Source organism: Phyllopteryx taeniolatus, unplaced genomic scaffold (assembly GCF_024500385.1).
Source record: "Phyllopteryx taeniolatus isolate TA_2022b unplaced genomic scaffold, UOR_Ptae_1.2 contig_69, whole genome shotgun sequence".
In the NCBI taxonomy this organism is placed as follows: domain Eukaryota; kingdom Metazoa; phylum Chordata; class Actinopteri; order Syngnathiformes; family Syngnathidae; genus Phyllopteryx; species Phyllopteryx taeniolatus.
The window spans coordinates 5,001-31,473 of NW_026903657.1; the positions used below are offsets into that span (position 1 = coordinate 5,001).

Below are 26,473 nucleotides of genomic sequence, written 5' to 3' on the forward strand. Positions count from 1 at the left end.
TGAAATCCATCAATTCACTTTAAATAATTAACTGGAAATGTCCTCTCCCCCACAATTTTGGAAAACGTATTGAGCATATTTCTATAACGATAGAGCGAAATGAATATCACTGAATTCTGTCTAACCTCAGGAGAAATGACGTTATTTCACATTACTGGCTCTATCAATGAGAGGGCACTGAACTCCTGGAGAAGATTCAGCAAAACCACTGGAACAGAGATGGTAAAGATGAAAAAACGAGAACCAGTGGCGACTTGTCAATAGAGGGCTCTACCACGCATTACATTCCTTCAAGACAAAAACATAATACTGATAGTCAAATGTCCAGTAAATCCTTTTTTATCACAGTGGTCATGTGCCAAAAAAAACCCGCAATAGATTAAATCTGTTGTGGCGACCCATTATTTACTATATAAATTTCCATTTTCCGTACCTCTTATCCTCACTAGGATTGCGTGTGTGCTGGCGCCCATCTCAGTTTACTCTGGGCGAGGCGGAGTACACCCTGAACTGGTCGCCAGCCAATCGCAAGACACAAATAGACAACCACTTGCACTCACAGTCACACATATCGACAATTTAGAAGCTTCCATCAGCCAAAAGGTTTTTTTTTGTCTGATTGAATGCTGTTGTTAAGAGGTACCCAAAAACTTTGATTTCGCCTACCCTGTCGACCATCCGTTTTCAAAGTTTGAAAACTTCCGCCAACCCCATTGATGATCGATTTCTCGAGGTTGGTGAACTGTGATCCGCCCCATCTGGCACAAGCTGCTCCGCGAGTTCCCACGGTCATCCATCCATCGAGCAACGAGTTTCTTCAAGAAGTACCACACGATTATGTGAAAAGCATAAAATGCGTCAGTATAGCCTGTCACTCACTGGTTCAGCACACATAGGTGCTGCTACATATGTGCAAATGTTACATAGCAAACATGCTGGAAATTGCTATGTTCGTGACTGACTGATGTGTTTTGACTACCATGGAAACTTTGTTTCACCCGAGGATACGCAATGCTAGCCCCTAAAAAGTCTCATTCACGTATGATCGTCACCTTTGTTGACCCAAAGCACCTATTTTACATTAGGAAAACCACCGTTGTCCACCCCAAAAAAGTATTATTACTGAAATAATGATCTGTCTCTATTGAGTCACAAATGTACTTGGTGTGAAGTCTGGGCTTCTTTAGTTGAACACAAAGCTGATGTATATGTAGGGAGCCATAACTTGTTCTGTTGTATGAATTGCAAGTGGTGGATACACAGGTTTATCATAGACTTTACACCGATTTTATCGGTATTAGCTGATAATTAGCATTTTATGCTGATGGGCTTTGTCATAATTGGCCGAGCCAGTCAATGACATCATTGATGACATCATTGATCGGCTCCGCAAAAGATATTTACTCCACGTCGCCATCATGCACAGTATGTTTGAATCCAAAAGCTAATTTATTTTTAGCCTTGTCGCGTGTCTTTTGGTGTCGTCCTGTAAATATCTGACGGCCAATAGTTTTTTTTTTTTTTTAAATGTCGGCGGTTTGGAACAGACGACACGTCTGAGTCAGACAACAGGTAATGCCCGGATCAGACTACAAGACAAATTTTCTCTTTCATAATTGCACTGTCAGACTACTGCAATAAAATCTTGTATTCCGATACCACCACATCCTGTTTTTATGTTTTGTTTTTTTTAACACGGGGCTTCATCGTGTCAATGCAAACGTACACTCGTTACCATGGCGACGACAATTATGGATCGCGCCGTGTGTTTCCAAGAACAAAATGCGGGGGGAAACGTGTGTTGGTGGTCATCGGTGCTCAGGAGAGGAGTGGACGTTCATTTAAGGCTTGCTTGAGGTATGTTCCCGTACTTTTAATACGATACGGCTCGCAAGCAGGCAACAAAACATTATGTACCCTAGTAAGCTACTGCTAGCACGAACGTACACATGCCACCGTTCTGTCGACGCATGCTCTAAAGCTTCGGTGAAGTAATTAATTACAGTAAGTTAGCACCCATTATTTCTGTCATGTAATGTTGGTTTGGCCTGACCTATTACAATACACGATCTGACTAGAGCAATGATTACCAACTTTTATGGAGCCAAGGCACATATTTTACAATTGAAAAATCTCACGGCACACCAAAAAACAAAAATGTCACAGAAAGTGGATACATTAGTTACTGTATTTACTTCCTGCCATCTAATAGAAGACCATTAATTTGTTCTGTCTCACTATGCCTCACTGGCATAAATAGAGGAACAAAGATACATTATATATATAAAAAAGTATAATTTTTTTGAGCAATTAAGTACACAAGTATATACAGTAAATGAAAAGGTCATTTAAATAGACACATTCCTTCATCATGTGATAGGATCGGTTATCGTTTTTTGAAACTCGCTGATCGGCCCCAAAAATCCTGATCGTGTAAAGCCTAGTTATTGTACCTTTTGCCATCCAAATGGAAGAACATTTAATATTGTCACGAAACATCCCTGACATAGAGAGAACAACAAATATATCTTCCATCCATTTTCTACCGCGGGGGCAGTAGCTTTAGCGGGGACGCCCAGACTTCCCTCTTCCCAGCCACTTCATCCAGCTCTTCCGGGGGGATCCCGAGGCGTTCCCAGGCCAGCTGAAGGAAGTAGTCTCTTCAGCGTGTCCTGGGTCGTCCCCGGGGTCTATTCCTAGTGGGATGTGCCCAGAACTCCTCACCAGGAAGGCATCCGAATCAGATGCCCCAGCCACCTCATCTGGCTCCTCTAATTGTGGAGGAGCAGCGACTCTACTCTGAGATCTTCCTGGATGACCGAGCTTCTCACCCTATCTCTAAGGGAGAGCCCGGACACCCTGCGGAGAAAACTCATTTCGGCCGCTTGTATCCGGGATCTTGTTCTTTCGGTCACGGCCCACAGCTCGTGACCATAGGTGAGGGTAGGAACGTAGATCGCTCTGTAAATTGAGAGCATCGCCTTTCGGCTTAGCTCCTTTTACCACAACGGACTGATACAAAGTCCGCATCACTGCAGACGCTGCACCAATCCGCCTGTCAATCTCCCGTTTGTCTTCCCTCACTCATGAACAAGACCCCAAGATACTTGAACTCCTCCACTTGGGGCAGGATCTCATCCCCGACCTGGAGAGGGCATGTAACCCTTTTCCGACTGAGGACCATGATCTCAGATTTGGAGGTGCTGATTCTCATCCCAGCCGCTTCACACTCGGCTGGGAACTGCTCCAGTGAGAGTTGGAGGTCACGGCTTGATGAAGCCAACAGAACCACATCATCTTCAAAAAGCAGAGATGCAATACTGAGGCCACCAAACCGGACCACCTCTACGCCTCGGCTGTGCCTAGAAATTCTGTCCATAAAAGTTATGAACAGAATCGGTGACAAAGGGCAGCCTTGGTAGAGTCCAACCCTCACCGGGAACGAGTCCGACTTACTCCCGTATATGTGGACCAAACTCTGACTCCGGTCGTACAGGGACCGAACAGCCCGTATCAGGGGGTTCGGTACCCCATACTCCCGAAGCACCCTCCGCAGGACTCCCCAAGGGACACGGTCAAACGCCTTCTCCAAGTCCACAAAACACATGTAGATTAGTTGGGCGAACTCCCATGCACCCTTGAGGACCCTGCCAAGGGTGTATAGCTGGTCCACTGTTCCACGGCCAGGACAAAAACCACACTGCTCCTCCTGAATCTGAGATTCAACTTCCCGACGGATCCTCCTATCCAGCACCCCTGAATAGACCTTACCAGGGAGGCTGAGGAGTGTGATCCCCCTGTAGTTGGAAGACACCCTCCGATCCCCCTTCTTAAATAGGGGGACCAGCAACCCAGTCTGCCAATCCAGAGGCACTGTCCCCGATGTCCACGCGATGTTGCAGAGGCATGTCAACCAGAACAGCCCCACAATATCCAGAGCCTTTATGGATTCCGGGCGAATCTCATCCACCACCGGGGCCCTGCCACCGAGGAGGTTTTTAACTACCTCGGTGACCTCAAACCCAGAGATAGGAGAGCCCGCCTCAGAGAACCCAGACTCTGCTTCCTCATCGGAAGGCGTGTCGGTGGAATTGAGGAGGTCTTCGAAGTATTCTCTCCACCGACTCACAACGTCCCGAGTCGAGGTCAGCAGTGCCCCATCCCCACTATACACAGTGTTGGTGGTGCACTGCTTTCCTCTCCTGAGACGGATGTTGGATCAGAATTTCCTCGAAGCCGTCCGGAAGTCTTTCTCCATGGCCTCACCGAACTCCTCCCATACCAGAGTTTTTGCTTCATATATATATCTTTGATATATTAAAAAGAATTGGAATTATTGTAATACAATACCAACAATAATAATGTCAACATACTTTCACTTTTAACCTAACTGTACAAGAAATGATTGATTTTCCTAAGAGTCACTGAAACAAACCGAAAACCATGACCACAAAACAGAGATATGAACCAAACCCTGGATTTTGTGCACTGTTCCACCCCTACTGAGTAAGATTTCTTTTTCTGCAAAGAATAAGAGCCCCATTGACCTTCTGTGCGTCATTGATGCCACGTTAAAATCATAGCCAATAAAGCTAAGTGTATCAGAGATGTGCAGGTGAGTAACTGCACCACACTGTGAGTTGACAAGATTACTTACATTAAAATTGACAAGGTTTAATGCATTTCCTTTTTAACATATTCTTTTGTGGTTCCATAACTCAGTTACAGTTCCAGTGTAACTTTGCTTAGCCAGGAACAGCCAGCTATTGTTTTGTCTGTTGTCTCCTGATAAGGTTGCAGCTGCCTGGCATGTGTGTGAATCTTTTCCTCATGGAAATTTACTGAATCTGAATGAAGGACCTTTCATATAATTAGTTTTTTTGGGTTTCAGCTTCAGAGACTTGGGGGGCTTGCAAAGAGCATGAGGACACCCTGCCATCTCCCCCTCTCTCCCGCGTTCTCTCTTTGTTTATATCATGTAAATAGCTATTTGTATTTTTTTTTTAATAAATACAAGATTGCTTCCTTAATTATTCTACAAATGAGGAATTTTCAACACAGCTGACTTACAAATCCCAATGAAGTTGGGTCATTGTGTAAAATTATATTTACAAATCCTTTTCAACCTATTGTCAATTGAATACACAACAGAGAGAAGATATTTAATGTTCAAACTGATGAACTTATTTTTTTTTGTAAAGATTCACAAATTTAGAATTTGATACCTGCAACACGTTCCCCAAAAAGCTGGGAGAGTGGCATGTTTACCACTGTGTTACATCAGCGTTTAACCATACTCAAATAAGCATTTGGGAACTGAGGACACTAATTGTCCTTTGTAGGTGGAATTGCCATTCTTGCTTGATGTGCAACTTCAGTTGCTTAACAGTCCGGGTCTCCATTGTCATATTTTGCGCTCCATAATGCGCCATACATTTTCAATGGGAGACAGGTCTGGCAAGCTGGCAGGCCTGTCTAGTCCTCGAACTCTTTTACTACAAAGCCACGCTGTTGTAATATGTACAGAAAGTGGCTTGGTATTGCCATACTGAAATAAGCAGGGATGACCCTCAAAAAGACATTGCTTGAATGGCAGCATATGTTGCCCCAAAACCTTTATGTATCTTTCAGTATACATACCGTCTAGAAATTACACATCCCAGGAATAAGAATTAATAACAACCTGTAGCAAATTCGTTTAAATTAATAAAGTTTTTGTACATAATAGTATCAATGAGAGGGTTTTTTTGTAGAAAAAGGAGGATTGCCTGATGCAAATGTAATTTTGGCCCATGGTACAATTGTCAAAGAATTTGGCCCTAGGCCTTATGCCTGGTAAACACACACAAAGACTTTTCAAATCTTGAAAGATTTTTTTTATCTTTGACAGACCCCACACACAAACAGAAAAAAAAATCTGCCATTTAACAGTCTTGGTCGTATTGTGTGTGGTGTGCTCCGATAAAATAAACAGAACATCACAAGTAAAGATTATTTTCAAATGCCGAACTCAAAATCCCGCATTATCACACGTGATCTCACAAAACCGAAGAAGAAACATTTCCAGCTATGCGCCAATGTTTCCTCAAGGTTGCCGGAGGCTTATAAAATGGGGCTGACCTTAAAAAAAACAACCAAGTTTGGAAAATATTACTTGCCATCTGGGGAAGCCACTTTTATAAAAAAAATTAAACATTTTTTTTAAACCAACTTCAGGTAAGATGTGCTTATTTTTATTTAGTCAAGTTGCTTCTTGATTGGCTATATTCTGTTCCACATCACAATGCAGCTCTCCCCCTCACACATGAAAACTTTTTGTTGTAAATATTTAACACTTTCATTTTGTAACATCCGTCAGCCCAGACCTGTTGACCGTAAAATCGTTACGAATCCACTCTTAACACACATCAGACCTAAGGACAATCTTATAAGATTGTCTGGCGTTTGACGTACTTGGTAGGGACGGGACAAAAATAGACCGATTGTCTTTCTGTGGACTTTTGTTGCCAACCCCTAATATACGGCTTTCGCTTTACATGGCAGAGTTTCAACTTTCATTTGTACAACCCCAATTCCAAGGAAGTTGGGACATTGTGTTAAACATAAATAAAAACAGAAAACAATGATTTGCAAATCATGTTCAACCTATATTTAATTGAATACACTACAAAGACATTTAATGTTCAAACTGATAAACTTTATTGTTTTAAGCAAATAATAATTAACTTAGAATTTTATGGCTGCAACACGTTCCAAAAACGCTGGGACAGGTGGCAAAAAAGAATGAGAAAGTTGAGCGTGTTAACACGGCAGTAAAAGTTTATTCTTAATGTGTAAAACATTTTTTTACAACAATCAAACACTTTTTAATAAGGAAAATCAAAATAGTGTGGCGACAGCGTAGCTGTGCATTTCTTTTTAAATTATGGTGGTGGGAGAAAGTGTATGTGTGTGCGTGCAGAAATGTGCCAACAGACATGTCACAATTATTAAATAATCATCTAATCACAATTATTTCATCATAATTGTTTCCATGTTGAAAATTTCATACGTGAAAAAAACAAAAAGAGAATGTTATAACCAGTTCCAGGGACATTTGTAATTTACATACACCTGTTGAGAGCTACGTTGACGCGAAGGTTGCCTGTCTTCTCCTTCCTGGCCACGTGTATGATCTTCGCAAAGAACTCAGGGTTCCAGTTTTCAGTTAATTTCCCCGTACACTCATAATGTAACACTTATAAATCCTGAGAAATTTAGAGGCAGGAAAAAAACAAAGATGCAAAAAACGATGTAAGGAACAAGCAAGAATATCTTCTGAACTTTGCATGAAATCCAAGACACCTTGCTGTACCTGGGAGAATGACTTGGGTCTCTTGTGGCGAATTTACTCGCCTGCCTTGGCCTTTTTCATGCAGACATTGTAAAGGCGCTCCCTGAAGAATTCTCTGTTGGTGGTGTATGACTCCTTCCTGGGGTCAACCGGGCCTCCTAAGTAGAGAAAATAATCAAAAAGGAACATACACATGTAACGGACACGCCACTAAAGATGACAGCCAGCAACCCCCAGTCTCGTGCTGTTCCGCATACCTGCCACGGCTGCCCTCTGAGTCAGTCTGCATAGACAAGACATTAAGGAAAACCTTGTCTATCGAAGAAGCACAAGGAGGCTTAACTTCGCGCACGGACGCTAAATGAATTACCAGCCAGTCCCAAGTAGCATCAAAGCTGAGACACAGACATTTGGTTTCTCACCCGGACGCTAAATTAATTAACTTTCACCCTCAGCCAGCCTGAAGAGTCTCACCAAAAAAGACTTTTTTCCCGCTGTTTTCAGTGACATTTGTTCCTCCTGTCTGGGACAATGGATAGAGCACTAGTGACACCCACAGATAGTGGAAAGCTACTGCAACCACTGATTAATTAACCACAATCTTCACTGGATTTGAATGTCATATAATATTTTCAGAACTTTGCATGAAAGCCACCACCAGCGATAGCGCCACTAGTGATTGTATTTCTGCAAATTTGAATATCTGATGTCAAATATTTTTGTCAACTGAAGCGGATGAAATGTTTCAACCCACACAACACAAATGCCACATTGCAAATATTACAGTGTTCTCAACAACCACATAGAATTGAAACATTCGTTACAGGGATTAAAGAAGATGTGCACGTGACACTGCAAGGCTGGAAAATGGTCTCGTTATCTTAAATCCAATAATTAATATTTTATCCCACTGGTTTTAAACCACAAAACAATCCTAGGATGGGAAAGTAAGATTAAGAGGATGTCCATCCCCCGGAGGGGGTCGACTACCCCCTTTGCGGATGGCCATAAAGGCCCCCCCTTTGTTGGCGGGGTCTTGTTCGACCAACTTGCCAAAGACTGGCTCAGCCAGGACGCCCCACCTCGCACCACGAGGTGACAAGTACACACAGGACCTTTCCCCGCCACAGAGCATCCTGCCAGCGCTCCGAGCTGCCCTTTATGGGTGCCTGGGCAAACTCCGTGGGGAAGGAAGCGGGCAGCACACGTCCGCTCCGAATGTCTTGCGAACAGCGATATACGGGCTCCTGCCGTCCTGCCTGGGACATTTTTGTTTTTCTTGCTCTTCTTTTTCAGAATCAGAATCATCTTTATTTGCAAAGTATGTCCAAAAACACACAAGAAATGTGTCTCCGGTAATTGGAGCCGCTCTAGCACGACAACAGACAGTCAATTGACAGGAAACACTTTTGAGACATAAAGACATTGAGAAAAACAGTCACTGAGTAATAAAAGGTTGCCAGTAATCTGATAATGCCGGTACATTTTATTTATTTTTTTTACAATTGTGCAAAAAGATGCAGTGGCCTCTAGCACTTAGAGCATTTCGAATGACTAATATTGCAACAGTCCGGTGCAATGACCATTGTGCAAAGGGCGCCAAGACTTCAAGCGAGTAGTACGATAGTCTGGGACAATGTTGATTCTGTTGCAATGTTGGAGATACTCCTCAGTCAGTGTGCAAATGGAGCAGATGCTACTCTGGCATGAATGGCCAGTATTGGTCAACAACAGATATGCAAATTGTGCAGCGTGGTGAGACTACTACAGTGAGTGCACAAGTAATATATAATTGGCCCAGAGAAATGTGACGACAATATCAAGACAAAAAGACAAAATTGCCAGCATGTTGCAATGGAATTGTGCGCGGAGTGAACTCCGTCTGGATAGCCAGCCGAACGTCATGACGAGCCTCCTCGGACGAAGACGAAGGTAACTTGTTTGCACCTCGCGTTAGCTACATTTAGCGAGGAAACACGCTCCTTCAATCCTTGTTACATAAAAACAGAATTTAGTCCCACTAGTTCACATTACAATGGCATTACATTCTGTTGCCAGTACTGATTTGAATTTTGAATTCCGTCCATCTTGCAGGAATTCAACACCCGCGAGTCGAACGTCTTTTACGATTGCGACAAAGTAATGTTATTTTTACCCTTGCAAAACACATCAATAAAAAGTATTCTCTAGTAATGGTATGTATTTTTTTTAAATTTACAGGTTATGCATCCAGTAGACGTTCGTAGACGTAGTAGTAGTTCCAGTACGCAGTGCAAACAAAAAAGGTAATTACAAGCTTTTTTTTCTCCACGTCCCACGACAGCAATTTCAACAATGTATTTTTATAGTAATAGTTATATTTCTAAACTGCACAGGTTGTGCTTCGAGCAGAAGTAGGGACTAGTTTCAAGGAGAATGACAACCACACAAGAGCCCATTCACTGCCACCGAAGAATAAAATCCATATGTGGATCAAACTGCTAGATTTTATGTGCAAGGTAATAAAAACCTGGACTATTGAGCAAACGAGAATTTGGAGGAAAAAAGTGTGGGAGCCCAATTTGTTTATGGATTTTTGTCTAATGTAAATTCTGTACATAGTTATACTTGTAAATAAATTATTTTTCTGTCAAAAGTACTTTCTCAGCGTTGTTTTATGTTCAGATGTTTGAGATTTTCACTAAAGAAAAAAAAATATTGGTGTCAAAGTCATTGTTCTGCATGATGGGTCTGCTTTCACAAAAAGGCTCACCTCATCATCACCTGTCCAATACAGTCCCAACAGTGAAGCATGGTGGTGGCAGCATCATGCTGTGGGGGTGTTTTTCAGCTGCAGGGACAGGATGACTGGTTGCAATCAAAGGAAAGATGAGTGCGGCCAAGTACAGGGATATCCTGGACGAAAACCTTCTCCAGAGTGCTCAGGACCTCCGACTGGGCCGAAGGTTCACCTTCCAACAAGACAATGACCCAAGCACACAGCTAAAATAACGGAGTGGCTTCAGAACAACTCCGTGACTGTTCTTGAATGGCCCAGCCAGAGCCCGGACTTAAACCCAATTGAGCATCTCTGCAGAGACCTTGAAAATGGCTGTCCACCAATGTTCACTATCCAACCTGACAGAACTGGAGAAGATCTGCAAGGAGGAATGGCAGAGAATCCCCAAATCCAGGTGGGGAAAAACTTGTTGCATCATTCCCAAAAAGATTAATGGCTGTATTAGCTCAAAAGGGTGCTTCTACTAAATACTGAGCAAAGGGTCTGAATAGTTATGGCTGTGTGATATTTCAGTTTTTCTTTTTTAATAAATCTGCAAAAATTTCAACAATTCCGTTTTTTTCTGTCAGTATGGGGTGCTGTTTGTACATTAATTAGGAAAAAATGAACTTTAAGGTGGTCTGAATACCTTCCTTACTCAGTGTAACTAGCAGCAACACAAATTTGACAATAATGGTGATAGAAATTACTGGCTGCATGCTTACACAACACTGGTTTGATACATCCCATTACATATCACACCCATATATCCTTATAAACATATAATTGCAGTACACTTAGTCACACCGACACAACAAACGCACAACATATCAACATAGGGTGCGTTGGGAAGTTCACTCCGGGCGCAGTCTCTGCACCCCGGAACCTTCGGTAATTCAGAGCGTTGTTTGTGTACGTGTGCGCCCACTCAATACAAGTAAAACTGACACATTCAATATGGCGGATGTACTGACATATCCCTAACAAAAGCCAACACGTTCCCGGACCGTGACTTTTCTTTGTTCTCTTTTCCTAACCTCTAACATATTAACATATCTTTTGCTATCTCAGCTGTCTCTTTGTTCTCTTTTCCTAACCTTTAACAATGGTTCATGTTATGGATGTTGGAAATTTTGTGTTAACATTATAACACTCTTGGGGGAGACTTGGAGACCGCGACATGCTCTGACACCGCGTGAGACAGCGAGATTTCTCAGATGAAATTACGATCGGATTAACAGCCCCAAGACTTAATTTCCTACTCATCCACTATTTTTCCCCCCTTTTTACAGGGCTAATTATTATCCATTACTTTTTTCCAATCCCTGCTGACACCAAGTGGACCCACTCGATTTCACCGACGGATCTTTCGATCGCTTCGTCATGCAAGCTAACGGATCCCACCATGAACCGCAGCAACCCGCTGAAAAGACGGAAGGCTAACTCATCCAGTCGCACTGAAGATTTACAACTCTGCTCTCCCAACGCCCATATTCAAGTCCTCTCCTCCATTGACAATAACCTATCACTTCTCGATCTATGACACCAGGAGATTAAGTAGGTAAAAACCATCTTGGAGTTCACGCACCAACAAGTCAGAGAGCTAAAAGAAGATGATGCCGAACTTCAGTCAGCTATGAAAGCGATGACAATGGAGGTAGACGTTCTCAAGGAAGAAAACAAAAAAATCAAATAAGCACTGGTGGATTTACAGTCAAGACGCAACCTCATCTTTTCAGGCATTTCCGAGAGTACACCTGATAATCCAGCGTCTCAAGTAAAAATCGTCATGTCGACAGCGCAGAAAATCCCGAAGGAGACACTCGCTAACATCACCTTCCACCGAGTACACAGGATAGGAGGACCGCAAGCAGGGAGTCATCACTGTCCAATAATAGCCAAATTCGAACATTTCCAGCAGAAAGTCTTTGTGAAGTCAAAAGGATGGGAGCTGACCAGTTTCCACGTGAAATCAACGAGCGACGCAAAATAATGAAGAATTACTGGCAACAAATAAAACGCGCCTCATGGGTTGTGGACAAGCTACTGTATGCATAGACGGTTGACTGTTTTGCGATTTCAAAGTCACCCCTTGGCTCTTCTAATAGATGAGTATTCCTTTCAAGTTTGCTCTAATATTTGGTATATAGTGTAGAAAAACCATGTAGTAATTAGTTTAGGGGAAAAAAAGGGAATTGCGCACTTCCTATTGCACACTCCACTCACTGATATGGGACATTCCCCTTTTCTTTTTACTTATCTTTCTCTATGGTACTTCCTTTTACGTAGAATTTACGTAGAAAATCTTCCCACAGTTCAAAGCATGCAGCGCACAAAACACGGATATCCAAATTACATTTACAATGCCACAAATTCGCTCCAGTTTCACTAGAGGGCTAGTCTTAGTTTCCTCATGCTCACAAGTGCGCGGGACTCGGCGTTGCCATGGTAACGAAGTGAGACTCACACACAGACAGGCTGCGGCTGCTTCCTGCCACCTCCAAGCTGGTTATCATGCTACCTAGATTTATTGCAAAATATCGTACATTTTGTGTGCTTGGGTTGGACGAAAGCATGGTATCGCCTCACGGGCCTCCACCACTATGTGGCGTATATTGGTTTGGATAAAAACTTAATTAATTTAGGAGAAAATAATAAAACGGAAGCGACACCTGCGTTACTTCCGGTTGAACGTGATTTTAAGTTTAAACATTGAAATCAAACTATTATCTCATAAATGGGCACCACGTCCCTTTTTAGATGTGTAAAACTGACAGAGTGACAGAAAACAAAGAAAGCAAATCAAAGGACAGACATTGGTAAAGGAGGCTGAATTTGTGATGTGAGTGTGGAATGAGCATGCGCGGTGACAATGCATAGAGCTGGGGGTTCCTGTTAACCTTAATTATACCCAAATTTGCAGCAATCTTTAGTAGACGGCACATTGGACTTACGTTGTATGGAGCGCAATTTAGGCAGGCTGATCTCCCGAATGTTTGACCTGTCCGGGGCGTACGGGGAACAGGTGGATTTGACGTAAAAAGGAGGAAGGAATAAAAAATAAATAAATAAAAAGCAAGAAAAAGAGATCCAATTGCAGGGCGGCCGAAGGAGGAGACGTGCCCCGCCCTTTCCCTTCCCAATGGAGATTCGTCCGTGAACTGCCCAAGCACCCCCACGGGTAGCTAGGGGCGCTGGCAGGGTGTCCTGCGGCTGGGGAAGGTCTGATGTGTCCTTGCCACTTTGTGGTGAGAGGTGGGGCTTCCTGGCTGAGCCAGTCTTCGGCAAGGTGGTCAAGCAAGCGAGAGGCCGCACCAAAGGGGGGGTGGTCACCACCCCCCTTGCCGGGGGGCCAAAACAGAGATAGAACCGCCTTTTAATGTTACGTTTCCATCCTAGGATTAGTTTGTGATTTAAAACCAGTGGGATAAAAGATTAATTATTGGATCTAAGATAACAAAACCGGTTTCCATCTTTGGATTGTCATGCACACCGTTTAATCCATGAAAGGAGTGTTTAACCTTATGTAGTGGCTTACTACAAACTTACTGTTTGTTTGTATAACATTTCTGTGTTCGTTTTGAGATAAACACAAGCATATTCGCAACCAATTCAGGGTGTACCCTGCCTCCTGACCAATGACAACTGGGATAGGCTCCGGCACGCCCTAGTGAGGAGAAGCGGCTCAGAAAATGGATGGATGGACAAGCATATTCGGTTGGCAAACAAATTTAACCAGCAGACATTCAAATTGGGAGAAATACAATCACTGGATCATTGGTGTGGTGGTAGGCACTGGGAGCATTCAAGTAAAGTTCTTAAAAAAGTCACACAACATTCAAATTCGGTGACACTGGTCCATTGGCAGTGACCCTCCACCACCAGTGGGTGTCGCTGGGCTCCATCAATTGTCTCAAAGGTCTTGAGTTGCATTTCAAAGGGCAAAGTCTTTTGAACTTCTAGCTTGGCATGCGGGACCAGCGGATTTTCAAGCTTTTTAGGTCAGTATCTTGAGCCCTGCACACACAGGGGGTCTTCTGATGACTGGGAGCCCAGGTTTCTGGGGTAACTGTTAATTAATTTAAAGTCCAGGTGAGAAGTCAGAATTCCTGGTCTCTGCTTTTGATGAGCTCTTTCAGATTGGCTGGCAATTCATTTAGCATCCGTGTGAGACAAACCAGGCATCCCCGTGACCGTCTGTCTCGGCCGGGGAGCGGAGACGCCCTGTCCGAGATTGGCGGTCATGGTGCCATCTGGTGAGAGCATGTCTGTTACATTAGGAACCAACTTTATTATGCTAAACGACAACTTGATTGCATATTACCAAGAACAGAGTTCCGACGACAACAGCTATAATACACTAATTTCGAGCACAATAAAAAAAATCAGGAAAATTTCTCGCAAACCAACTTCAAGGTACCAAAGAAAATACACTGATTAGAACGATACAAGATACAAATGGCAAATTTATTCTATTACCATGGGATATTGATATATTTTACAACTACTACAGTATCTTATATTCATCCCATAATAATGCGAATAAAAACGATATTGAAGCTTTTTTCAATTTTTTCAGTATTTAGATGCCCCATTAACCCTCGCAGAGTTACATAAGGCCTTAAATCATCTGCCAACAAATTTTGTTCATACTAGGCATTTCGGTAATAGGTCGCCAACATGCGGCGAAAGCCACCTTCAAAATAAAAGCTTCCCAATAATACGGACGTCAGTGCTCTTTGGTTAAAGAATGCAACCAGCAAAGTTAATTTGAATCTTGAGATACATTAAAAAAAATTTGTTTATTTGATATCTTAGGAAAAAGAAATGGTAAATGGACTGCACTTATATAGGACTTACATCATTACATCATCTTCATCATTACAGTGCCCAAAGCGCTTTACAAAGCCTCACATTCACACATACATTCATAAACCAATGGTCGACTGCTGCCAATGCGAGGCGCTGCCAGGTCCACTGGGAGCAAATTAGGGTTCAGTGTCTTGCCCAAGGACACTTCGACAAGCAGACAGTCGTAGCAGGGAATCGAACCTGTTGTACCTACTGAGCCAAAGCAACACCAACATAATCCCAATGGTATCACAAGACAAGTCCAGATCTGTGTGACAGACCACCAAGGACTCCACTAAAAGAGGTTTGATGAAGATCTGATATTGTATTTAAAAGTAAAAGTCTCCAAAAACTAGCTGTGGTTTCAAGGCCTCCAGGGCCAAGGTTCATTTTGTCGCACCACAGTAACTTTCCTCGGCTGAGTGGTCTCTTGGCTAGATACGGCTGTCTCTCCAGCTCACCGGGAGTCCATTCTGTCCCATTCAAAACCCAGTACTGTAAAATACATCCTTTTCGGGCCTGACTGGTGACAGCTGTGTACTTGTTATACGGCTGGATTGGCCAAGATACTACAAAAGACCGCACACATTGTGATGTCACACCCTTTGACAGTACTCACGACACAGAGTAATGGCACATGTGACTTCTTCTGCATTTACAATGTCACCTTTAAGACAAACCCGCTTGGAGAACATCTTGAATGCAACACACATCACATATACACGAGGGGATTAATATGGCAGATACCATCCAGGAGGGGGAGCCCCATGGATGTGCTGCAAGGACAGTGGAAGAATCTCAAATTAGACTGGATTTGTAAGGTACGCCCTACTCGAATGCCGAGATGATTTTGTATACAGATGGTTGTTGTTTCAGGGACCCGGAGAGAGGTCTACAGGCAGCGTATGCAGTGGTGCAGCAAGGAGGCAGCGGGCAAGTCGAGGTGAAGGAAACGGAGAAGGGAAGGGAAGCAATCAGCACAATTGGCAGAATTAAGAGCGGTGGTAAGAGCTTTAGAATTAGCAAAAGGAAAAATTGTGAACAATAATAAAGACCTATGTTTGGGGTGTAGTGCATGTGGAATTATCACAATGGTTAAAAGCAGGCTTTTTAACAGTGACGCCAATTAAGCATCAGGATGAGATAATTCGGCTCCGTGAGGCTTTAATGAAGCCCCGCAAGTTAGCTATAATAAAATGTAAGGGACATAGTAAAGCTTGGTAAAACAGGAAAATGAGGCGGCGGATGCCGCCACAAAGCAGACCGCGGGTTAAATGCAAGGATAGCAGATGGTGTGTGCAGAAATAGGACCAGTTAAATTACTTCCAAAGGTGACGATAGAAACATTGTTGGAGGGTCAAAGATGTGCATCTCCAGAAGAGAAAAACAGGCTTGTGGCGTCACCCAAATGGTCGTCCTGTTCCCTTGGCGGTCGGCTCCGGATACTGGTGGAGGAGGCTCAGGGAGCAGCGCATGTGGGTAGGGCACAAATGACACGAGCACTCATCCATTGGTGGCATCCTCACCTACAGGACGCCATTGAAAATTTGGTGAAAAATTGCGAGGTGTGTCAGCTATTTAATATTCGGCCAACAATGAAACCTTTCCAGGGCACTTTTCCATTGCCTAGACGCCGCGCAGAGGAAATTCAATTGGATTTTACAGACATGCTTGAACGTGTACGTGGCCAACGCTATTTGTTGGTAATTGTGGATGCGTATTCTCGCTGGCCTGGGGCTTATCCTCCTTGAGCCGTCACCTTATCGTGGTGGAGGGGTTTGTGTGTTCCAATGATCCTAGGAGCTAAGTTGTCTGGGGCTTTATGCCCCTGGCAGGGTCACCCATGGCAAACAGGTCCTAGGTGAGGGACCAGACAAAGCACGGCTCAAAGACCCCTTATGAAGAAGACAAATTATGGACTCAGGTTTCCCTTGCCCGGACGTGGGTCACCGGGGTCCCCTTCTGGAGCCAGGCCTGGAGTTGGGGCTCGAAGGAGAGCGCCTGGTGGCCGGGCCTGCACCCACGTTACCCTTTCGGGCCCCGGCCGGGCACAGCCCGAAAGGGTAACGTGGGTCCCCCTTCCCATGGGCTTACCACCTGTGGGAGGGGCCATAGGGGTCGGGTGCAGTGCGAGCTGGGCGGTGGCCGAAGGCGGGGACCTTGGCGATCCGATCCCCGGCGACAGAAGCTGGCTCTAGGGACGTGGAATGTCACCTCTCTGGCAGGGAAGGAGCCCGAGCTGGTGTGTGAGGTCGAGAAGTTCCGACGAGATATAGTCTGACTCGCCTCCACGCACAGCTTGGGCTCTGGTACCAGTCCTCTCGAGAGGGGTTGGACTCTCTTCAACTCTGGAGTTGCCAACGGTGAGAGACGCCGAGCAGGTGTGGGTATACTTATTGCTCCCCGGCTCGGCGCCTGTACGTTGGGGTTCACCCCGGTGGAACGAGAGGGTAGCCTGCCTCCGCTTTCGGGTGGGGGGACGGGTCCTGACTGTTGTTTGTGGCTATGCACCAAACACCAGTTCACAGTACCCACCCTTTTTGGAGTCCTTGGAGGGGTTGCTGGAGAGCGCTCCTGCTGGGAACTTCATTGTTCTGCTGGGGGACTTCAATGCTCACGTGGGCAATGACAGTGAGATCTGGAAGGGCGTGATTGGGAGGAACGGCCCCCCGATCAGAACCCTAGCGGTGTTCTGTTATTGGAGTTCTGTGCTCGTCACGGATTGTCCATAACGAACACCATATTCAAGCATAAGGGTGTCCACATGTACACTTGGCACCAGAACACCTTAGGTCGCAGTTCGATAATCGACTTTGTGGCCGTGTCATCGGACTTGCGGCCGCATGTCTTGGACACTCTGGTAAAGAGAGGGGCGGAGCTGTCAACTGATCACCACCTGGTGGTGAGTTGGCTCCGATGGTGGGGGAAGCCGGTCCGACGTGGCAGGCCCAAACGTATTGTGAGGGTCTGGTGGGAACGTCTGGCGGAATCCCCTGTCAGAAGGAGTTTCAACTCCCACCTCCGACAGAACTTTGCTCATGTTCCGGGGGGAGGCGGGGGACATCAAGTCCGAGTGGACCATGTTCCACGCCTCCATTGCTGAGGCGGCCGACTGGAGCTGTGGCCGTAAGGTGGTCGGTGCCTGTCGTGGCGGCAATCCCCGAACCCGTTGGTGGACACCAATTGTGAGGGATGCCGTCAAGCTGAAGAAGGAGTCCTATCGGGCCTCCTCAGCCTCCCTGGTAAGGTCGATTCAGGGGTGCTGAAGAGGAGGATCCGTCGGGAAGTTGAATCCCAGATTCAGGAGGAGCAGTGTGGTTTTCGTCCTGGCCGTGGAACAGTGGACCAGCTCTACACCCTTGGCAGGGACCTCAAGGGTGCATGTGATTTGTGGACTTGGAGAAGGCGTTTGACCCTGTCCCTGGGGGGTCCTGTAGGGGGTGCTTCGGGAGTATGGGGTACCGAACCCCATGATATAGGCTGTTCGGTCCCTGTACGACCAAAGTCAGAGTTTGGTCCGCATATCCAGCAGTAAGTCGGACTCGTTTCCGGTGAGGGTTGGACTCCGCCAAGGCTGCCCTTTGTCACAGATTCTGTTCATACCTTTTATGGACAGAATTTCTAGGCGCAGCCGAGGCATAGAGGGGGTCCGGTTTGGTGGCCTCAGTATTGCATCTCTGCTCTTTGCAGATGATGTGGTTCTGTTGGCTTCATTAAGCCGTGACCTCCAACTCTCATTTGAGCAGTTCGCAGCCGAGTGTGAAGCGGCTGGGATGAGAATCAGCACCTCCAAATCTGAGACCATGGTCCTCAGTCGGAAAAGGGTGGCGTGCCCTCTCCAGGTCGGGGATGAGATCCTGCCCCAAGTGGAGGAGTTCAAGTATCTTGGGGTCTTGTTCACGAGTGAGGGAAGAATGGAACTGGAGATCGACAGGCGGATCGGTGCAGCGTCTGCAGTGATGCGGACTTTGTATCGATCCGTTGTGGTAAAGAAGGAGCTAAGCCGAAAGGCGAAGCTCTCGATTTCCCGGTCGACCTACGCTCCTTCCCTCACCTATGTTCACGAGCTGTGGGTCGTGACCGAAAGAACGAGATCCCGGATACAAGTGGCCGAAATCAGTTTCCTCCGCAGGGTGTCCGGGCTCTCCCTTAAGAGATAGGGTGAGAAGCTTGGTCATCCGGGAGGAGCTCAGAGTAGAGCCGCTGCTCCTCCACATTGAGAGGAGCCAGATGAGGTGGCTAGGGCATCTGATTCGGATGCCTCCCTGGTGAGGTGTTCCGGGCACGTCCCACCAGGAGGAGACCCCGGGGACGACCCAGGACACGCTGGAGAGACTACGTCTTTCGGCTGGCCTGGGAACGCCTCGGGATCCCCCCAGAAGAGATGGATGAAGTGGCTGGGGAAAGGGAAGTCTGGGCGTCCCTGCTAAAGTCCCCGCGACCCGACCTCGGATAAGCGGTAGAAGATGGATGGATGGATTGGCCAAGATACTACAAGAGACCGCACACATTGTGATGTCACACCCCCTGACAGTACTCACGACACATAGAGTAATGGCATATGTGACTTCTTCTGCATTTACAATGTCACCTTTAAGACAAACCCAGTTGGATAACATCTTGAATGCAACACACATCACATATACACGAGGGCATTAATATGGTCCAGCAGCTGTGGCAGGAACAGAAGAAGAAGAGGCCATAGTTCGAAGCCCTCAACTGCCTTGTCGAAATGTTTTCCAAACAAGTGGGGAGCAAGACCACAGGGGGTGACCATTCAGACGACATCTTTACGGCACCATCGGTCTATTTGAAAGTCTTGAAGAGAAAATGGACAGAGCCGCGATGGACGGGTCCATACAGGGTCATCTAGAGAACCTCACACTCCCTCCGACTGGGAGGAAAAGGAACAACTTGGTTCAATGTGGGACAGTGTGCTCCCGCCCAAAAGGGGGCAGAGGAAGAACAATAATTTGGGGGGAGTTGCTGTGTGTCTTTGCTATGCTTGCTATTATTATAGTTTGTCTGTTCTTGTTTTACTTAGATCACTTAATTAAGAACACTTAATCATACCAAAAGAACTACACAAATGTTTCAATTTGAGTTATGTGAAGTACTGGACTGCTCAACTTATTCTTACCGTCAGCCTCATTTGTTCTTGTGTAAGTATGGTTGGCACCCCTGTGATGGGTGGAGCTCAGTGACTGCCTACACAGGGCAGTGGTCCCCCCCGGCGTCCCTGGAAGTACTTTGGAATATTGAGGGGGAGTATGAGGGTCCCGGCTAAGGGTTCGAATCCTGTGTTTGTGACCATTAAAAATCTTTGGCTAGGACCCAACATGGGTCACATCTGCGGAATCGTTTAAAATGTGAAGGGGATAATCAGGGGTTTTACATTACTTTAGGGGTGGACCCGATTAATGCAGCCCTATGGGGGCACAAGTCAGTGCAAACTGTAAGCCGGTCCCAAGCCCGGATAAATGCAGATGGTTGCGTCAGGAATGGCATCCGGCTTAAAACTTTGCCAAACAAGGAATGGAGCAAAAGTGTGCTGGTGCCCATTTTTAAGAACAAGGGTGATGTGCAGAGCTGTGGGAACTATAGAGGAATAAAGTTGATGAGCCACACAATGAAGTTATGGGAAAGAGTAGTGGAGGCTAGATTCAGGACAGCAGATTTGCGAGCAACAATATGGTTTCATGCCTAGAAAGAGTACCACAGATGCATTATTTGCCTTGAGGATGTTGATGGAAAAGTATAGAGAAGTTCAGAAGGAGCTACATTGTGTCTTTGTAGATAGGTACTGCATGCGGAAGTCTGGAGTGGCAGAGAAGTATGTTAGAATAATACAGGACATGTACGAAGGCAGCAGAACAGCGGTGAGGTGTGCTGTAGCTGTGACAGAAGAGTTTAAGGTGGAGGTGGGACTGCATCAGGGATCAGCCCTGAGCCCCTTCCTGTTTGCAGTGGTGATGGATAGGCTGACAGATGAAGTTAGACTGGAATGCCCATGGACCATGATGTTTGCAGATGACATTGTGATCTGCAGTGAAAGCAGGGAGCAGGTGGAGGAACAGTTAGAAAGATGGAGGCACGCACTGGAAAGCAGAGGAATGAAGATTAGCCGAAGTAAGAATATATGTGGATGAATGAGAGGAGTGGTGGGGGAAGAGTGAGGCTACAGGGAGACGAGATAGCAAGGGTGGAGGACTTTAAATACTTGGGGTCAACCGTCCAGAGCAATGGTGAGTGTGGTCAGGAAGTGAAGAAATGGGTCCAAGCAGGTTGGAACGGGTTGAGGAAGGTGTCAGGTGTGTTATGTGATAGAAGAGTCTCTGCTAGGATGAAGGGAAAAGTTTATAAAACAGTGGTGAGGCCAGCCTTGATGTACGGATTAGAGACAGTGGCACTGAAGAGACAACAGGAACCAGAGCTGGAGGTGGCGGAAATGAAGATGTTGAGGTTCGCTCTCGGAGTGACCAGGTTGGATAAAATTAGAAATGAGCTCAAAGGGACAGCCGAGGTTCGATGTTTTGGAGACAAAGTTAGAGAGAGCAGACTTCAATGGTTTAGACGCGTCCAGAGGAGAAATAGTGAGTATATTGGTCGAAGGATGATGAGGATGGAGCTGCCAGGCAAGAGAGCTAGAGGAAGACCAAAGAGGTTGATGTATGTCGTGAGGGAAGACATGAGGGCAGTTGGTGTTCGAGAGGAGGATGCAGGAGATAGGCTTACATGGAAAAGGATGATGCGCTGTGGCGACCCCTAAAGGGACAAGCCGAAAGGAAAAGAAGAAGGGGTGGACCCGATTGGCTTGGTAAGGGTTATTTTGCAGCAACCAGTAAAAGACCAGAGATCTCTATTGTTAACCCAGCAGGAGACAGTGCGGGTCTTTGTTGCTAGCACACTCACCTTGCTCAAAAGATTTTTTTGTCAACGGGTGTTGATGTGCCATCAAATGTGTGGATGCAGGCAGTTGAGGATGCGGCCAATCGCACGGGGGTAACAAACTGTATCATTTGTTCACCTCCTCGACCACTTCTCCAGATAGTACCCGCCATTCTGGGCTCAACCATGGCTTCCTCAACAGCCATTATCCCAGCCTCACAACCTGATTGGTTCTGCTTGATTGAATTCATGACTAAGGATAATGTTAGCCCGACTTGTCAGTTGTACAATTCAGTGTTTGCATTAACAGCCCAAAATGTAACACCTCCAGCTTTCCGTGTGTCAACAGTAGGTAATCATACTTGCCTTACGAGGAGACCAGGAGCCTCATGTACAAAAGGTGCGCACGCACAAACACGTACGTTCTTTTTCACGGCAAAGTTCAGATGTATCAAGAGTGAAATGACCGTGGAAATGTGCGGTGCCTCACGCCAACTTCATGGCACATGCTTAAAATGTGCTAAAATGACATCATTTACCCCTCATCTCCTTAAAAAAAAAACATGATTTTTTTGTGTCCTCTTCTGTGTATTAAAATAATAAATTGAGTAATCAAAAAGGAGTCAAAGTTTTTGATATCCTCTTTGATATGCTGATGTGCTTCTATTTGAATTCAAAAGATTACAAATACCATAAATTTACACATGAACCTTTATCTCACAGCGCTGAGTGTAGGTTACTGTATGAACACATTTGTTATGAGTTATAAAAAATACATGGTATTAACCTTGTGGGGTGATCAGTCAGCCACGTGCTCCCAGCAACCCGAGAGAGCAGGGTCACCCATGATCGCAGCGACTCTCTCCTCGAATGCCCTTTTTTTGGGCCACACTTTGGCAGTGGGCAGCTGTCCTCCGCTTCACGTCCACCTTAATGTCTGACCACTTTTTTTTTTTTTTTTTAGTTCAGCGTGTGTGCGCTGTTGTGACCCCACAGCATTGACAGCCGCACACACGCGTTCCTATTCGCTCCTCTTTCGCTTATTAACCCCGCAGGACAGCGTGCCAAACAGGATTTTCTTGCGCACCTCCACTTCATTGAGCAACTTGACATTCAGAAAAAAATATTTTTCTCCATTATCTTGCTCATTTTCCTTTTTTTGTGATCATGCAGAGATCGGGATCTCAGGTGCAGGGTTCATTTAAATATCCATCCATCCATTTTCCAAGCCGCTTATCCTCAAAAGGGTCGCGGGTGTGCTGGAGCCTATCCAAACTATCTTCGGGCAGGAGGCGGGGTACACCCTGAACTGGTTGCCAGCCAATCACAGGGCACACATAAACAAACAACCATTCACACTCACATTCACACCTAGGGGCAATTTAGAGACTTCAATTAACCTACCATGCATGTTTTTTGGGATGTGGGAGGAAACCGGAGTGCCCGGAGAAAACCCACGCAGGCACGGGGAGAACATGCAAACTCCACACAGGTGGGGCCGGGGATTGAACCCCGGTCCTCAGAACTGTGAGGCAGACGCTCTAACCAGTCGGTCACCGTGCCGCTCATTTAAATATGGTTGCATATTTAAATGTGGGCGTGGACAGGGAGGAGTCGGCTACTCCAACATGTCCGCTCATTTCTACGTTGACTGGGATGTACGAAGGAAATGTGCTTGGATTCATGCGCACGCACAGATTCATACATCTGGATATTTTTGTGCGTACGACTTTTCTGGATTTGAGCGTACGCCATGAAATTTCATTTTCTCTATTCTTGCACAAGTTAAATTTGACAGGCAACGTGAGAGCGAGAAGACTGACCAAGGCCAGAGCAGACGCCTGGTGGTGGTGCGGCACCCGCTTGCTGGGGTGGCTGGCTCCTAATTGGTCGGGTTCTTGTGCTCTAATATCTGTGATTTTACCTGTTACCTTGTTCTCCTTAGACCACGTGGAACCCGATGAATGAAGCGTACAATCCGTCGAGATTATCTGTCTGATGCTACTCGAGTTCCCTCCCCAGTTTATATCGACACAATTGGTGTTCCACGGAGTGTTCCAGATGAGTATAAACTGGTAGACCAGGTTGCAGCATGTTTTGAATTTATTTTCTTGTGGATTACACCAATCGTATTAATTATCTACATTACAATCAGCAGAGACTTACCAATTTTACGGCAGACGCGGTGTCGGCGATTCATGGGCAACTGTCGGCGACATCCCTGATGGCCTACCAGAATCGCATGGCACTGGATATGCTTCTACCAGAGAAAGGTGGGGTATGTTCTATGTTCAAAGATGAATGCTGTACTTTCATCCCTAACAACAAAGCCCAGACGGCAGTCTTATGAGGGCACTGCATGGGTTGAGGTCTCTGTCTGCAGAACTAAAGTCTCACTCTGGGGTGGACAGGTCCTTATGGGACCAGTGGATGTCATCCTGGTTTGGCAATTATGAAGGTTTGATTACTTCGGTTCTCGTCTCGATTGTCGTGATGGTCGGGATATTTTTTATTTGCGGATGTTGTTGCCTTCCGAGCTTGAGTTCCCTTTGTAATCGTGTAATCATCACGGCTGTAGAAGGCAAATTTGATCAGCCACCACCATATCAGATGTTCTTGACTTCGGCGGAGACCGTAGCTCTCTTAGTTGTCAGTGGAAGGGTCGGAATCTGATGCTGACAGTGAGACTATAGTCTAAAGTTAGTAGCTGAGGTCAAAAGGGGGAATCGTTATATTATTCAGGGATTTTTTTGTGTGCTCAGTATGACTTGCATAGAATTGGAAAGTGGCCTTTGACCACTTGGATAATTGTTTGTGCAGAAAACTTACTTCAACCCGTTTGTGCAAATATTCATGCGGCTTGTGTAAATTTGTTTACAGGCGGCGGAACAGGACGATGGGGAAGCTCAACAGCCATTGGATGAAGCTTCTCCTCCCACGACGATAGTATAAATTGTGAGGGCTGTTAGGGGAGGGCGCCTTTTCCTATCCATCTGCATGGCGGGTGTGAGAATCGGTTGTTGGGGAATGAAACAGCCCAGAATTCTGATGGAAAATGTACTTTTTGCTGAATTCCTGATAAAGCGGCTCAAATTGCAACCTGTGTGAATTATTTGACTGGTTACCTTTCCTCAGAGGAAAAAAAAAAAAGAAAACACATTTGGTGAGTTTGGCAGCAGTTTATTTGACTGTTGTAATGTTACTTGTGTTCAAATATCTAGACTGTCTCACTATTGTTCTGCTGTGGTTTTCACCCCTAGTCCCCTTGTCCACTCTCTCCGTCACCTAAAACCCTTTTCTGTCTGGCTGAATTTTCAATAAACAGCAGACTAATTTAAAAATAAGCAGAAAGAGAATTTCAAAGTCCCCTGTTGCACAGCAAAACTGTTCCAGTACAAAGGCATACAGATCCACCATTCTGCAAGACCATGCAGCTAAACAGGACATGTTTTTAAAAAAAACTGTACATCACCCACTCTTGGTGCTGGGATAGAGAGGCGTGTGAGTAGGCTTTATGTTGTTGTCTGTAATTATCAGGCGATCTTATTCTGAGTGAGTTAGGTTGCAGGAATCGAGTGCGAAAAGCGCACATGCATGATGATGCGACTGTGCATGAATTAAAGGTGTTGACATCTCTCTCATACAGAAACTCGTCTCAATATTTTTACAACCTGGAGCTAGAATGTCAACATCGTATTTACAATACAACAAAGCTTCCTTCTTGAAGGCAAACGTACCTCGATATTTCTCATTGTACCATTCATGGAACTTTACACGTTCGGTCACTGACATGCGATGAATGCTGTAGTAGCTCGGCAGGGGGTAGAACCCCATTTATTCTAGAGGCTCTTGTGGGCTAAAAATGTGGGGTAAGTGACCTTTCACATGATTGTCAAAATCTAAGGCTTTAGGTAACGCACCGAGACGCATAGTGAAAATGACTGTGAATCAATGAACCTTTATTTTATACTTTGTGTCTGTAAAACAGATGACTTTACTTCCTTGCCTGATGAGTCTGATTACAATACCCATCTTGGTCATTGTGGAGATTAATAGGTAAGAATCAAACGATTGGGCATTATGCGTATGAAGGTGCAGTCTTTAAAATGTGGATTCTGGGAATACAAGAGAAATTTCTCAAAACAGTCATTTCCGTACCAGTGTCGATCGACCCCTTGGAGCGTCTTTGTACAGACTCGGAAGGGAATACGTTTATTGTTGGCGTCCGCGTTGGTTTTGAAATCATAAAATATGATTTTTCTTTTTCACAAGGCTGTTGGGGTTTAAAGAGGTTGTATAGATGACTGTTGTTTGTAATGTCAGGGTCATCCAAACCCACTCCGCATATTTGATATTTAATGACGGGACGTGCTTGTTTTTGCGGTTGTTTAGGTTTATATAGAATATCTGACCACATTATATTTTTTGTGTCACATTTGCTAATCGAGTTCTGGATACCTGCTATTTGTCTGTATTCTTTATGTCTAGACTAGCAGCGTTCGTTTCGACACGTTTTATTATAGTCAGTACAATGGAAGGGTGCAAATCCTGACTGCATGCAAGATGGGTCGGCACAGACATAACAGTGTCCTTGACAACAATGTGGACGTGGATTTTGATGTCCTTTGTAGCAAAATCAGTAA

The 26,473-nt window shown here is 45.3% G+C and overlaps 1 protein-coding gene and 2 long non-coding RNA genes across 4 annotated transcripts in view; 2 read left to right on the forward strand and 1 right to left on the reverse strand.

Annotated features, from left to right (window-relative positions):
* Positions 1 to 24,913, forward strand: part of LOC133473939 (uncharacterized) — a 25,057-nt gene extending 144 nt beyond the window's left edge. Inside the window, exons 1-4 of one of the 2 annotated variants that reach the window (XR_009787294.1) lie at positions 1 to 1,857; positions 15,819 to 15,946; positions 23,776 to 24,103; positions 24,711 to 24,913. The exon at positions 1 to 1,857 is cut by the window's left edge and continues 144 nt beyond it. This is a non-coding gene — a long non-coding RNA (uncharacterized LOC133473939). The remainder of the gene's footprint in view (positions 1,858 to 15,818; positions 15,947 to 23,775; positions 24,104 to 24,710) is intronic. The other variant, XR_009787295.1, reaches the window with a different exon arrangement.
* rnf2 (ring finger protein 2) overlaps positions 6,802 to 26,473 on the reverse strand; it is a 77,610-nt gene continuing 57,938 nt past the window's right edge. The window contains exons 9-10 of the transcript XR_009787292.1: positions 7,355 to 7,491; positions 6,802 to 7,247 (exon numbers count right to left, since the gene is read on the reverse strand). The gene's annotated coding sequence lies outside the window, so the exon portion shown is untranslated. The remainder of the gene's footprint in view (positions 7,248 to 7,354; positions 7,492 to 26,473) is intronic.
* Positions 7,485 to 9,917, forward strand: LOC133473938 (uncharacterized). Its single transcript, XR_009787293.1, has 3 exons — positions 7,485 to 9,472; positions 9,554 to 9,618; positions 9,709 to 9,917. It is a non-coding gene; the product is annotated as an uncharacterized LOC133473938 (long non-coding RNA).